This window comes from Lissotriton helveticus, chromosome 7 (genome assembly GCF_964261635.1).
Source record: "Lissotriton helveticus chromosome 7, aLisHel1.1, whole genome shotgun sequence".
NCBI classification, from domain to species: Eukaryota; Metazoa; Chordata; class Amphibia; order Caudata; family Salamandridae; genus Lissotriton; species Lissotriton helveticus.
The window spans coordinates 832,852,012-832,866,605 of record NC_136068.1 but is presented as its reverse complement, the minus strand read 5'-3'; the positions used below and the strand labels follow the sequence as shown (position 1 = coordinate 832,866,605).

Genomic DNA, 14,594 nt, shown 5'->3' with positions numbered 1-14,594 from the left:
CTCAAACTGTTACAAAGCATTGTTATCAGAAAAAGCTTCTCAAATAAAAATTATTTTCTGCTCCACTAAAAGACAATACAGATCTTCACTTACTCATAAGAAACATTCAATTATACACTCCAAGCAAAAGCTCGATCAGCGCGACTCCACATAAAAATACTTACGATTATTCTCCGTACACTTGGGAAAAATCCTAATGATTAAAACTTCTCACTCTCACAAAGTTCCCTTCTCTGGTGGTAACATAACATAACATAACATGACATAACACAACATAACATAAGAAGCATTGCTCTACCAATTTTCCCACTTTACATATTAAGCAACTGCATTGCGCAACCCTATTAATACTCACACCACTTGTCTCATCATTTTGTTGTCTTCTTCAGAACTGGCACTCGGTCAAATTTCACTGAACCTGGGTTTTGGATAAATCTATAGTGACCTCAATGTGCATCCCCCTTATATCCTAGTTTTGTCAGACAGTAAACCATCCGCCACGCCACCAGAAAAACTGTTAGACCATTTTACTGGGGCCAATTACTCACTCTCACTCAATTACCCTTTGGTATTATTTATCTAACTTCTGGCTACCTACCACACAGAATTGGCCCTCCGATGGATCTTGGTCTGTGCTGAAAGGGGCTAGCTATTCAGAAGATGAGCAATTATCCAATGATGACCAGGAATAGGACAATTGATTGTATTAATTCTTACCTCTCACAATCAAAAATAGTCAATATAATCATAGGGATTCAATCCCAGATATTGTACCCACAGGAAATAATGAGTCGGAACCAGCAGATTTTAGTTTAAATATTTAGTTATTCATTTGTAAGTAAAGAACATTGTTATTTAAATAATAACATTCAGCCCAATTATCAATTTGCTACGGATTGTATGAAAATATACAAGCCTCATAGATTCAGCTATGATAGGGATAGTTTTCCTGAGTTGAGGAAGTTTTTAACTGCTACATTGTAAGGGTCAACAGAAAATCAGTTGAGCCTCATACAAACTCTCAGAATAGTTCAGTAAGTTCCAAATGACCAGTTATAGTTCGTTAATGACAGCAATTTGTCTCAGTCTATTGCTACATCACCACACTGGTCGGTGGAAATCTGCAGCATAGCGTTCTAAGTAGCTGAAATACTTGGATGTCCAAAAACAAGCCGTCTCCAATCCAAGATTGAGTAACGCCGTCAAATCCCATCTGTCCCAAAATCTGAGCACTTATACTCCATACGTTTCTGGGGTGACACCCTTTGGTATCACCAGAAATGTCAGACCATTCTGTCCTATTGGTCATCTTCGATGGGTTGAGGGTGATGTCGTAGGAGAAAAAGGAATACTTTTTGGAAGAATTAAGAAATTCAAATTACGTTGTTTCCTTAAATCATGTAAGCTTAGTTGCATGAACAATGAGATATTTCAGAGAGAAAGAGAAGAAAACATATGACTAGTCAATATTCTCTTCCCAGGGCCGGACTGGCTACCGGGCGTTTTGGCATGCTGCCGAGCTGGGGGCTGATTTCATTGATGGGGACCAGTGTCTGCTGAAAAACATTTGTTTTGCTTTGTTTATTTCGAAGCACACGCAGGTCCCTATCAACGAAATCAGCCCCCACCGCAGTGAAATCAGCCCTCAGCTCGGCAGCATGCCAAAACGCCCGGTTGCCAGTCTGGCCCTGTCTCTTAAAAAGCAGCTGTTCAAGTATGTTACAGAAAATATTGCAACTGTAATTGAGCTGTACTGAGGATGTCAAAGGAAAGTTTTGAGAGTTATAATACAAGTGGTAACTTTGCTGAATACCCCCACATGCTTTAGACTAGTCAGTTCACAAGTTCATGTTTGGAAAAGAGAGCATGGTATGAGGCCTACCTAAAATACAGCTAATACAAGATGAATTATGCTGAATTATGAATCTCACATTAATAACAACGGACATTATTATTTTCATAAGTTAAAGCATTATTAAACACTCCAACCAAATCATAATTAATTCATGTAAATATAAGGTACTCATAAAATACACATATAGAAAGGTACATATAAATCTCTTTATGTGAATGCATATTCAAGGAATACTTATAAAATGTATGTTAGAGGAAGGTTTCACAAAAACAACTTCAACTAAAAGCTGACTGACAAATCTGCATTGAGGATAATTCATAGCCTTCAGGAGTTAAAAGACCTCTGTGGCACAGTTAGGCTGGAGAAAAGCAAGGAAAGTAGAAAAAACAATAGGAGAGCAAGGGTATTGAGGGGGCGCGTCCTGGTCTCCTGGAGCTTATGATACGTAAACAATGTGGACTAGCCCAATGTGTGTATGTGAATACTTGTTGTCACTGTTTGTGGCATGAGTTGAGACCCATTGGGTATTTAAAAGACCCCTCACACACCAACCTGGTTGGTGTCATGCTTCATCATCGGGGTCCTAACCGGGTGGCCGAATGCTCCCCGGTTGTGCTACGACGCCTGATTACAGCGGAGCAGGTGTTGGTGAAAGAATGTGATGTGAAATTCTACTGTTAAAAAATATCTCTGAGGATCCTTGCCTTAGCTTTATTATTTGTGGCTCAGGATATGAGTTAAAATATGTGTGATGCAACTCGTTAGGATTAATTACCTATCAGTTGGCTATGTGTGATGGTCTACATGTTTCAGCCCATGTGCATAGTTAAATGGGGCTTTCTTGACCGGGCAGGTGAATAAGTGAGTGGCGAAAAAGAATGGAGCCATGTGTTAGAACCACTGCGGTACCTACACACTCGCTAAGGTGTGTGGTGAAAAATATGAAAAAAGGAGAGTATCGGCGTACTTACTGACACGTCAAATGAGGCAAAATATTCAATGCCATCGGAGTAATAACGAGTATCGGGGCTCGGGGGCGAGGCTCGGCTACATCTGATTTGGAAGAGTTGAGTCCTCTGTTACTTAACCTATGTCTGGTCCCCGCGGTCCCGGCTGGGAAAAGCAATGAAAGCCAGCACAATTGTATGACACTCTATTGAGAAAAACAATATCAACATAAAGAAAAATATCCCAAAAAATATAAAAAACATAAATATCACAACCTTATACTAAAGACTCCAATATCAATGACAATAATATTGTGGAAAGAACTATTTAATAGACAAGAGTATCATAAGAGAAAATAAAGAAATACCAAACATCACCTACACAGGAAACATCAGCAATCATGAAAACCCAAATATCGAACTGCCGAAAATCAACATAAATCTAAAATTAACAATATTACATTAAAAGTATACACACATATTAAAACAAGTCAAAATTAAATTAATATACATTAAATATATAATTTAAATACATATTAACGCGTACTGTAAATGGTGCAGAAACACTTCAAACAACTACCCAACTAAACTGTCAAAATAACACAAGAAACACATTTAAATGAAAACACTTTTTTATTTATTAAATAATTTAATAAGTCCGAAGAATAATTACAGCAGTACAGCATCACTCTTCCTATTGCAAACCTATAAAAGAATACTTCAACAGTTAACCGAACCACTAAGTATTTAAAAAAAGAAAGTTTTACAAAACTGAAAGCTAACTAAAAAATAAAAATATAAAACTTTTAAGGTAACAGATAATTAAAATTAGGCTACTTATTATTTTATTCAAAATACAAGCACATCCTATAAAAGTAGGAAAAATGCTAAAAGGGAAATAAAATACAGGCACAGACTCCAACTTAATTGAAATACAAAAAAGACCACCTTGAAAGTTAGTACTATAACTATAGCACAAAAGTAAAATGAAAGTAAAAAATAACACTTTACCATATTTATAAAATAAAGTAAAACAAACTCACTCCTAAATAAAGTTTAAATTAATCAAACTAATCCACCAAAAATAACAAATCTGCAACAAAACTAATACCAAATAGGATTGCAAAGGAAAAATCTACAAATAAAACAAAGTGCAACCCACATCCATAATGTACATTAAAATGTGCAACTGCACTGTAAAAAGTTAAAATAAATGTAATATCGTGTTGTTTAAATTTATATATATATATATATATATATATATATATATATATATATATATATATATATATATATATATATATATATATATATATATATTACGCTCAAAGAACTCCTCCGTGATGTAAAAGAAGAGAGCAGCACTCAGGAGAATTACTAGCAGCGTGCAGTTTATTTAGCACAGACAAACGTTTCGGCAAAAAGCCTTCGTGCAACTGCACTGTAAAAAGTTAAAATAAATGTAATATCGTGTTGTTTAAATTTATATATATATATATATATATATATATATATATATATATATATATATATATCATCGATCGTCATCAGTAACATCAACGATGTGTTGGTTTGTTTAAAGGAAGCACTGTAACATATAGCGTTGTACCATCATGTTAAAAGAGGTGTATTTTGAAAGCTAGAATTATCACTTATTATTATTTCACTACACTACATGTACCAAGATGCTTTGCTGGCCTAAAAAAGAAGTGATGTCACTTTGGGATTCATGTTATTTAAACATCACAAACTGAAAAAATGTGGTTTCAGTCAGTCTCATGAGCAAGGTCTCCGTAGAGACCAAAACGCATAGAGTTGTGCTGCTGGCTTGGCTGTTATGATTAAAGAAACTTGAACTACACGAACGATGTGGAATGCCCTGTGGGGAAAGGAGATGTTATATCCATACTAATATTATAAAGAGAGCCCAAACCTTTGAGGCGGGTAATCTCAGTAACCACAGCACCAATCACAACACCCAGTACAGCGTTGGAAAGGGCAGAAGGACATAGGCTATGCAGACGGATAAAAAAATGTATAAAACAAAATGCAAAAAATCCATACTATACTATCTATACTACTATTATAAAGAGAGAGCTGAAACCTTTGTGGCAAGTAAGCTCAAGATGTACAGCACCAATCACAACACCCAATGCAGCATTGTAAAGGGGAGTTGCAGCAGATGGACATAGGCTATACAGCAGCCCTAAATATATTTTGTAAGGGGAAAAAACATTGTGGGGCAAAGTAGTCCGTAGGAGTGGCACCAGCTCAGAGGTGGGCGTGTGAAAAGCCATTATACAGCGTGCGAATAGCGTTTTGGGCGTGCCGTTTAGCGTTGTGGGCGTGTGCAGTCTGATACTCAGGCCTGAAGCATCGGCGTCAGGTTAGCGTTCTATCACGACGCGAATAGCATTTTGTGCCTGTCATTTAGCGTTGTGGACGTGTGCGGTCTGATACTCACGCCTGCAACATCAGCGTCAGGATAGTGTTCTATCACGTCGGGGCGTCGGCGGGAGCGGACACTGACGCGGTGTGTGGTGTGGAAGTGCCCTGCGCCGTCTTTCTGTGCGTCTAGCGTCGGCGGGAGCGGGAGCGGACACTGACGCGGTGTGTGGCGTCTAAGTGCCCAGACAACGTCGGGACAGGCGGGAGCGGACACTGACTCGGTGTGTGACATGTAAGTGCCCGGACAACGTCGGGACGGGCTGCTAGTAATATTATAAAGAGAGAGCCCAAACCTTTGAGGCTGGTAATCTTAGTAACCACAGCACCAATCACAACACCCAATACAGCGTTGGAAAGGGCAGTTGCAGCAGAAGAACATAGGCTATGCAGAAGGATAAAAAAATGTATTAAAAAATTGCAAAAAACTACATCATCCAGAAGGCCGAGGGCCAAAATAACATCAAACAGGAAATGATGTAATAATGTGACTCACTATATTGAGACTGAGAGCCTGGAGCCAAATTGATCGTGAACAAGGGATATGCTATCCCGAAACGCGTAGATTTGTGCCTGCCTGCTTGAGAAACTCCATGCTGTGAGGATTAAATAAAAAAGCACATAAGTGAAGACAAACGTGAATTCATCCCGTTTTTCCCCCCGCTGGGGGAATTGGTTGTGGATTTAAATGCGGCGTGGTTTTGCCGCGGGGATTTACGAACCGGCAAGAGAGTGCTGCAAATTCTGGCGAAAAGGAACCGAGGGGTATCAAAATATATGTATATATATATACATACTAAGATTATAAAGAGAGTGTTCAAAGCCTTGAGGTGGGTAATCTCAGTAACCACAGCACCAATCACAACACCCAATACAGCGTTGGAAAGGGCAGTTGCAGCAGAAGGACATAGGCTATGCAGACGGCCACCATATACATTTAAAAGGTAAAAGAACCGTGCCAGCAAAGTAGTCCCTTGTGGGTGTTTCTGCATTCTGCTGTGGGCGTGTGCTGGGGGCGTGACAAACACTGGGGGCGTGTGGTACGTTCCGCCCTTCATGCCATGTGAGTCATAATTGCGCCGCATCAAGGGGCACGCTGGAGGCGTGACAAACGCTGTGGGCGTGTGTCCGCGCTGTGGGCGTGTGTCCGCCCATCATGCCATGTGAAGCGCCAATTGCGCCGCATCAAGGGGCACGCTGGGGGGCGTGACAAACGCTGGGTGTGCAACTTTCCGCCATCTGGGTCGTACATTAATCAGATCGTCTGCTGTGGCCGTGTGCTGGGGGCGTCACAAAGGCGTTCACCTCGAAGCGTGGTAAGTAACCATTCGCAAGACTCCCTTGGGGGACTGCCCGTTGTCTCACACATACTGGGGGTGCCGAATGCAGTGTGTGCCTTGGCCTTGGTGCATCTGAAAGGGCCGAACGCAGTGTGTGGCTTGGCCTAGGTGCGTCTAAAAAGCACTCGGGGCCGAAGAGCGTCGGTGTGGGTCATAAAAAAATAAGAACAGCGGGAAACAATCATTCAAGACTCACACAATTCTAATTGTTAGACGGTCGCCGCGGGGGCAAACGCGACTGAGCGTGTCTGCGGGGACAATTACTGCAGCCTCTCATGCGCGCTGTTACTGAACTATCACATTAAACCAAATTGGATGTATGTCAGTACAACGCGATCTTTTAGATCGCGGTACTTGACATCGCAGGTTTTACAACACAAGTCGTTACAACGACTTGCGTTGGAGGGCGCGGATTTAGGAATTTTTTAGTTTTATATTCCAACACCAGTCCCCGTAACAGTAGGGAAGGTGTTGGACTATAAAATTAAAACATTCCTTATCCCACAGCGCCATCCAGCGCAAGTCGTAGTAACGACTTGCGTTGTAATAGCTGCGGGGAAAAGGTTGTGCGGTGTAAACACCGCGTTGTAAACGACGTTTCCCAACCAAATTACATGCAGCTGCTAACATCAGCCAGGGCTGTAGCTGGGCTCAGGTGGCGGATCACTACACTAATTACATGCGCCTGCTAACATGAACCCGGGCTGCAGCTGGGCCTCAAGCAGGGGGACACGCGCCTGCTAACATCAACCAGGGATGCAGCTGGGCCTCAAGCGGGGGAACACGCGAATGACCGTATCTGAATACACACATTACACACATTCTATTTCATACCCGGACAACGTCGGGACTGGCTGCTAGTATATATATATATTACCATTGCAAACTTCAATTATTGTTGAAGATATACGGACACCACTCGAGAATCTTTCTGCAGCCAACTGGTTTATTATGCCACAGACAGCTATCCGTTTCAGCTTTAGGCCTTGTTCACGCTAACAGTCACATGGACAAACTGGCACATTCTTACAATAGATATCCTGTATGGAGAAGGCCACCAAGAAATGTGCAATATTCAGCCTCACCCTGGTCAACAGAAATCTGTGGTTCAAATTTGGCACCTGAATAACATATTGTTCAATACCAGGGGAAGTGCAAATCAAGTCCTAAGTTAATTCTGTTGATTTCTCAGCGAGACGGTGTAATCTTGCAGTAATACAATTAGACATAAAAGTTGCCTTCCAGAATTTAGAATAACTAATGGAAAAGTTTTCTGGCTCTTCAAAAAGATCTGTTATGCTCAAACTTCTACAAGCATTGTAATCAACCAGGGGATCTTTAATTTGAGACAGTCGACTAACACTAACTGATTAAAATAAGTGTCCTTCTTGGTCCAGATCTAAGGACACAGTAAAAACGGATGTCATTTATGAGATCATTAATGTAATTTAACCCCACTTCAGAGTGCATATGTGGGAGAGGTAGTTATTGGGAGAGCCAGAAATCTTCTAATAAAACCATTCTTGACTCTGAATATGTAGACAATCTCTAATGTCCCACGAACTGTTCCCATTAGTAGCAATAGAATGGCATTTTGCATTATTGACTGCCATAGGCTATCTAGTAGGTTTGCTACCAAGTCTAAAGTCAAAGCTAAAGACAGCCTCAGTACTTCTACCCAGGGCTGCAGCTTAAGCAATGCTCAGTGGACTCCCTCTCAATCTATCATAGAACAGTACCCCCAAAATTGGATACGAGGGGATGGCGCAAATGTCCTTGTTATTAACAGTAAAGGAACTAACTTTCTTTTTCCTAGAACCATAGATCATAATGTGTGTCATGCCCTGATTGACATTCAGTTCTAAGTTGACATAAATACACAAAATTGGTCTAACAGGCATTGAAGGTCGATACTGGTCCTAGTTAGCAGAACTGTGTCATCGGTGTATATCAGCGCCAAAACACAGTGCTCGCCATCTATGAAAAATAAATGGTATGGCTAAGTAGATATTTATCCAGGCCATTGATAAAGAGTAAAGCAGAAAAGGAGCCAGGACATAGCCCTGGCATACATGTCTTGCTAAGCTAAACGCTTGTGTTGTCTTTCCACCAGGTCCATGCCTAACAATGCAGTAACTTTAGGTGGAGTTCCCTCAAAAAATTAACAATGTTGGACTCAACCCATAGTATGGTCATGATATTCGAAACTTTGGATCTATTAACATAATCAAACACTGAACTGAGGTCCATGAAGGCTAGATATAACTTTCCTTCTTTAGCCACTGAGTATTTTTTAATCAAGAGGTAAAGGTTGAGACCCTGCTCAATTTTCCCAAGGCCAGCACGAAAGGCAAATTGGAATTCAGAGGAAATGTTATTGTCATAGACACAAGTTTGGGGATGCTCTAGTAATATCCTGGCAAATATTTTGTAATTGTAAGAAGTAATTAATGATATTGGGCAATAACATTTAGAGTTCCCTTTGCATACCTTCTTGAAGATGGACACAATAATTATGTGACCATGCTTTAGGAGGACCAGTACTTAGAATAGACTGAAATACATTTGTCAGAAGAGGGGCCCACAGAGGTATGTTTTCCTTAAAAAGACTCACAGGGATTCCATCTGGCTTGAGAGCTTCTCCACCCAGAAATCTATTTATAGCATCTATAACCTCTTCTAGTCCTATATTAAGGCCAGATAAGGAAACGGAAGAGGCATCCAATGGAGAAGAATCTCTATTTGCAACGGAATGCCATTAGACTCCCTAATTCAGACTGAACCCGAATACACCTTGGTAAAATGTCTGACCCAGTCATCCGAACTGATCACTGTACCAAGACCTACATCATGAGAATCATGGAAATAATTCTGGTTAACAGTCTGCGAGAACATTTTATTGTTTTTAGGAGTTTGGCCATAATTAGAGTTTGGTAAGCTTCTTCCCAACTTACTTTTTTTCCAGGCCATTAGAACTCATCTATGGTCCTTTCTGCATCCACGCACCACATCAGGTTTCTGGGAACAGCTTTTAGTGCTCTTAATAAAATGCTATAAGCCTTCATACAATTTGAATCAAACCATCTAACATGGTTCTGATGATGGGAAACAGATTCCTGGCTCTACCACAAATTGAACCAAAGCTAAAAATGATGTCCCCAGTATCACTGTTCTCATGTAAACACATCAAAAAAACAGAGTTGCTGGTGGCAACTAGGTCAGAAAGAAATGTGTTCTTAACAATTTTAGAACAACTCATTAGCTCCCCCTTGTTATGGGAATGAAACAGCTGGAATAGATTTATTCCAGCTGAGCCCTATCAAACAAGGAGCTATGGATTGAAATTACTAACAGTTTATAATCACTGTGCACAGTATCTATGTCTGAGTATTTTTCCATCCACCTCCTAAGATCATGGGAAAACAATATAAAATGAATTAAGCTGGAGTATCCCCTCCCAATATTAAGTGGGATTTAATATTGGATCCACAGTCAAGGAATCAAAAGCAAAGTACAAGTTATATTTTATTAGTAATAGATTCAGTTCTTGTCCTTGTGGACAATTACGGAAATTATTACGGAAATTAGTGATGAGATCTCTTTCTAAGCCTGTGAATCCAAAAGACCCTATAGCGGACAATTGACAGTGCTGTAAATTGATGTCTCCCTCCCATAGAAGAGAACAATTCAATTAAGGCTGTATAAGCAGCATTCAAGATCCTCATGTTGGGAGTTAGCTACAGCAAGATTGTTTGGGTTGAAAATATTCTAATAAAAGTTTGTTGATAACAATTTATGCGCACATCAGTTAATCAGAATGAACTGATAATGATAGGAATCAAGATTTGGACCCTGCTCCCCGACCTGGAAATATGACAGAGATTAATGTAATCATACCTCCTTTTTACCTTCCTGAATTCCCCGGTACCGCAGGAGTAAAATAAGTCATAAAGCTGTATATATATTTACTGGCTATTATGCAGGTTTCTTGTAGGCCCAACACTTTATACCTCTTAGTGATACTTGACCTATTTGCATGGGACAATTTAGCAGTCGAAACTGCAATATTCCCGGAATGGAATTTATAGGCTGTGCCCGAACGATTAGTGGATCTATTACTGGTATGGGCCTGACCCACAGCACTGGTCGCAGTCGGGATGAAATTAATGCAACAGCTTGAGAAAGATTCAGCTGGCACCTCCTGCCAGACCAACCCAAAGATCTAGAGAGGGTAGCTCCATCTTGCTGTCACTCCAGATGGTCAAGAGGTGAAAAAGGTGTGTACCAATTAGCGACTGGGACGAAACATGCCACATAGAGGAGGACTGGGTTGGGCGAACTGCTGGTTTATGAAAGTAACTCAAAGGATGCTCCTCAATCTTGCTGTAAGCACTCGATGGATGTTTTAGCCTTTCTGGAATATTATGTACAACACACCTATTCCTAAAGTGTATAATGATACACTCATTGTTGTCAGGTTTTGGCCAGTATCCCACCCATGAAACTATAAGCACCAACTGTATCTGATCATGCAGTTGCCCAGAACCACTCACCCTACCATTAATCTAATGTACCACCTTATTAACCAGGTATTCATGATTCTCCAGTGAGTCCAACCTCAGGATAGTAAACCCTTTAAGGACTACTGTATAAGGTGTAGCCTCAGGAGGGAGATGCAAAATAGGCAAGCGAGCCATTGTGATTTTCCTTTGACTTTTCATGAGCGCAGGTGCAGACTTTGCCCCTGACACTACATTTGCTGACACAGATGTTCCAATACAGCACTAGAGGATTGAGGCGAATCCTCAGGATAGAAGACAGATTGTGCTCCTACTATATGCTGTGTTGACTTGTGGATAGCCATATTCCCCACATTGATTCCCCATTCAATTGGGGTTGACGTGCAGGCATCTATTCCGTCGATGGTGCTGCAGACGTTCTAAGCCTCATAACCCATTGTTCAAGGAGTCAAGCCTGCTTAAAATAGTGTTTATAAAAGCATTTAGCTCATCTTCAATGCAAGCCAATTTGGTAATCAAGTCCAAATGTATAATACCCCCTGCTGACCCAGCTGATGCCACATGCTCTTCAGGTGTTCTAGTATCAGGGGTTAACTTTCCCTTCGTGCACTGGTAGAGGTTTTTTGAGTCAGTGATGGTAAATAAAGTAAATCTGATGCAGGTATACAAGTAGTCACATCCCCCAAGGAAACTACTAAAGCCAGAAGTGTCTGCGACACACAGGTTCTTCCTTCTAGTACCAGACGGCGCAATGGAGGGATTGGGCTGTGCGTTCTAAGACCAGACCCCTTTGTGCTGCCCACCCCAGATGATTATTTCTAGCGTTCCTCCACAGAGCTAATTTCCTGCTCAATGACCCCCATTGCATTTGTAAGATAACTTACTATAAAGCCTGGCAATGGAGTGTACTTGCTACTGGTTGTAGATTTCCTTTTGGCCATAATGGTAACTGCACTCAGCAAGGGTATATAGATATCAAGGAACAATAAAAAATAAAAAATATCAGGGGAGTGGCCTAGCCTAGCCTCCCCAGCTGCTGATGGGTGCAGACGGCCCCGCTCTTGGCCCGGTCTTGACACAGGCATGCGATGGGTCATGTTTCTGTGCTGTGGGTAGCCTCCTGCACTTACGAGCGCTCGATGGTAGAATCCCACCTCCTGGGCCTTTGGATTCTGGAGCCTGTAGTCCCCAAGCAGCATGTAGCTAACTTACCTCCCACGCTGCGGGCAGCTTCCTGAGCTTATGATTGCTTGATGGTGAAGCTCCGCCTCTTGGGCGCTTGGATTCTGGGGAATGGAATCCTCAGGCAGCGTGCAGCCAAACCGTCCTCCTAGAAATACTTAAAAAAGAACAAAGCAAGCCGAAGCTAAGAATGAAACAATCCCTACCAAACTTCTACAAAAATCTCCAAACAGAAAAAAACAAATTAAACAAATGCATGAACTCCTAGCATGCAAAATAAGACTGTTAGCAACCAAGTACTACCATATCTAGTCTCAATAGAGAGAACCCTTCTTTAAGAAAAACGCACAAAACCACTACACGATTTAATATCCCTAAAACATGAACACCCATACTTTAATAATATGTATTTCTAAATAGTATAAAAGCAAATTTAAAATACCAAACTGAATACAAAAATTAATTTGAAAGACAAAAATTCTGTTTAATTTAACTTGAATTAATTGTTAGACATATACAGTGCAAAATAAATATTATTCTAAATAAACACTTTTCTATCACATAAAAATATGTTAGCACCATAAAAAGAAAATCATATGTCTACACACTAAATAAGTAAATATAACATTACAAAATTTACATTGTCTGCCCAATAACACAATTAATTAAAATAAGATAACATTTACAATTTTATAGCAAAGTCCTGGTCAGTGAATGGATGACCCAAAAAATAGAATCCTAAAAAATATCAATTAAAATGATACCAATGAAAAATAGAACATCCTAAACAAGTCCAATAATCCAGGGAACCTGTCCAAAACCAAAAAGGTTTCAAAAGAAATCACAAGAAAACCGAAGAGACAAGGAAAAAGTAAAGAATTATTTTAGTTAAAGAATAACCAACTCTTCTTTCTTGGAAAAAAAACAAAAAAATGCATTCAGGTTAAAAATAGTCTGATGTCTGGAAATAAAAACTGTAAAGGAAAATCATTGAAACGTTCTTTTACAACCCTTTTATTGAATATCACAGTTAAAAAAGCATTAGAATCAATGTTGAAAGACGCCTGCCCATGTACTGCTCCACTTATTTCCACACTCTGCTAAAACCAAAACCACAGCCATTTATTCTGGCGAAACGAGAAATAACCAGTAGATGGAAGAAACCGGGAGGCCCCAGTATCCTCAGATGGAAACGTGAACTGGTGAAATAGGTGGGTTGCGAGGGCAGGGTCCTACTTCGGAATGCATAGCGGGGAGTGGGTAAGCCGGAACGGGCGCAGGCATGGGAGGGGCTGGTGGCGGACTGAACCAGAATTGACAGCGATTCAGAGGCTTCCACCCCAGAGAGGCTTCAGCATGTAGAGCACCCCCAGGGATCAGACTAAGGTGGAATACCCCAGTAGAGACAGGAGAATGGGAGCGTTACACTGCACCGACACACACGGGTGAAGAAGGGGGTCACAATGGAAGGTCCCGGCACAACATCGGTTTTCACGCCTAACGTGCCAGAGAGCCTACTTACCGAGCTGAACAATAGTTGAGGGGAGACAGCAGTGCGGGGAGGGGGGGCGAGGGAAGTTTTGTTTTGTTGCCTTATTGTTGGGGAAAGGGGAGGGGGTATGTCTTGCATACGTGATATACTGGTAGGAGACAACATGGTGATCATTCTAGTTGCCATATACAAAGGGGGTTAAGCAAAGGTGACAACAAACTAAATGTTTCCGACATAGCATCTTGATGGTCATATCTATTGTACCTCGATGCTCCAAGGAGCATGTTATATGACATCTAAAAGCCAATAACAATTTGTTTAAAAAAAAATAGAATCAATGTTGAAAACATACCATACATTTATAAAATACAAATAAACATTACAAGTCACAGTACATCCTACCACGATCTTGTAAACTAAAACAACATCCAGAAAGTAAGAGGTTTATAAAACGCTCGATTACTGAGGTGTCTTGGGCCTGGGTAGCAGAGATATGAGAAGAACCCAAGAAAGAACTCTTCCCCCACCAGTAAGCCCTTAGAAAATAAGTTTAAAATAGTCTTATGTTAATCGGAGACCAGCAATAGGCAACCCATATGGCACACTCCACCATGAGCCCAAAATGATGAAGAAAGACTGCAAAATCAAACAAATTGAGAAAAAAGGGAGAACAATTATAAATACTTAAATCCCATAGAAATCAGTGTAAAATAATTACTCTATTAATGTTCATAAAATATTAACATGCTACAAAATGTTTAAAAACATAGATGTTTTATATATAAACATATTTAAAATACCAATAGAAATGTA

The 14,594-nt window shown here is 40.5% G+C and overlaps 1 protein-coding gene across 1 annotated transcript in view; it reads left to right on the top strand.

Moving 5' to 3' along the window:
* ADAMTS2 (ADAM metallopeptidase with thrombospondin type 1 motif 2) overlaps positions 1-14,594 on the top strand; it is a 1,744,160-nt gene that overhangs the window by 347,649 nt on the left and 1,381,917 nt on the right. The window lies entirely within an intron of this gene.